At 37.6% G+C, this 1442-nt stretch overlaps 1 protein-coding gene across 1 annotated transcript in view; it reads left to right on the forward strand.

Moving 5' to 3' along the window:
• SLC13A1 (solute carrier family 13 member 1) overlaps positions 1–1442 on the forward strand; it is an 83874-nt gene that overhangs the window by 5632 nt on the left and 76800 nt on the right. The window lies entirely within an intron of this gene.

The following is a 1442-nucleotide window of genomic DNA, read 5'->3' on the forward strand; positions in this document are numbered from 1 at the left end:
ATAAAGAAGGCCAGGTTTGTTTGAGAATCAGCAAGAAGAGAAAACTGAAAAATAATATTTCAGGTTAGTAGAGTGCATTTCCTCCAGGTATATCTCACTCCTTCTAGTTTATCCAGTAATTCAGACCCCTTTTAGAGATAAGGAGACAGGGGAACAGCCACACAGAGATTGACCAGCGTTCCCTAGTTGAGTGATTGTAAAAACAAGAGCAGATTTCAATTTTCTCCTGGATTTCTCTAGAAAATATTTTGCACCAGGAGAGACTTGAAAAGAGAAGAGAGTGGGAGACCGACACATTAGTGCCCTTGAAGGACAGGGGTTAGGGAGGGAGAAAATGGCTTTAAGGGCCAGCTCCGTTTCTGTAGCTGTCGTGTGCTGCCTGTTTCCTTCACAATATATTCATTTTATACGTCATGAATTTCAAAGTTAGAATAGAAATTATAATAAATAAAAGAAACAATACATAATGAGAGACTTATGGTGCTAAATCTAAATAAACTAAACAGATGGGAGAAACATAGTGCTTGTAAAGAAATGCAAACTTTAAAGGGATAAAGGATCTAGTTAGAAGGAGGAAAGTGGTAGGTTGGGAAGTCTGACAAAGAGAATGAAAATGAGTGGGAGAGGATTTAAAAAGACTACAAGTGAAGGAAGAGGGAGGGGACAATTTCCAAGAAAACATAAAGAACTTTTAAAGGGCCAAGTCAAGTAATTAAATCTATTAATAGAAACAGTTGATATCATTTTAAATCTTGGTTTAAAATATTATAGGGATTAAGATAAGGGTGGAAATGCTGTAAACTCTAAGAAAAGTGAATATTTTAGACACAAGAAAGCGTTAAAATTATGGAGGGCAAGAAAAAGAAAAAAAAATAGAAATCATGCTAATAATACTGTGGTAAATGAACAAAACCAGAAAATCCAAATCTGATATATTTTTATCTCATGAATATTTTATGAGAAATTGCTAAGCCCGAAGTGTTGTGCTAAGTAAACTGTGGGATCTTAGCAGGAGTTTAATGTTTCTGCTCTTAAGTGGCTTGCATGACTGCTGAAAAGTCAATATATACTATGGCAAACATTCATGACAAAACAAGGTTATCTATAAGCATACACCAGATGATTTAAACAAATCATTTGTGTTATAGACGTGTAATTAACAAGTAGATAAACCTCTAAGTACTGATCAGCCTCCAGCCCCTCCATTCCCCCAACCACACACAGTTCCACTTGCCCCCGACCTGCTGATCCTATTTCCCTTCTCTCAGAGAATCTGGTACCCTTCACCCCATTTCCAGGCCTGAAACCCGGGTGTCATATCAGATGCTTCAGATATTCCTAAACCCCAATCACTCAGTCTTAAATCCCCGCAATGTACTTCATCTCTGTTCCTGCTGGCACTGCTTTCCTTGAGGCTGACTTCTGCTCTTTCTTTCATACTC

The sequence above is a fragment of the Pteropus alecto genome, unplaced genomic scaffold (genome assembly GCF_000325575.1).
Source record: "Pteropus alecto unplaced genomic scaffold, ASM32557v1 scaffold22, whole genome shotgun sequence".
Taxonomy (NCBI): domain Eukaryota; kingdom Metazoa; phylum Chordata; class Mammalia; order Chiroptera; family Pteropodidae; genus Pteropus; species Pteropus alecto.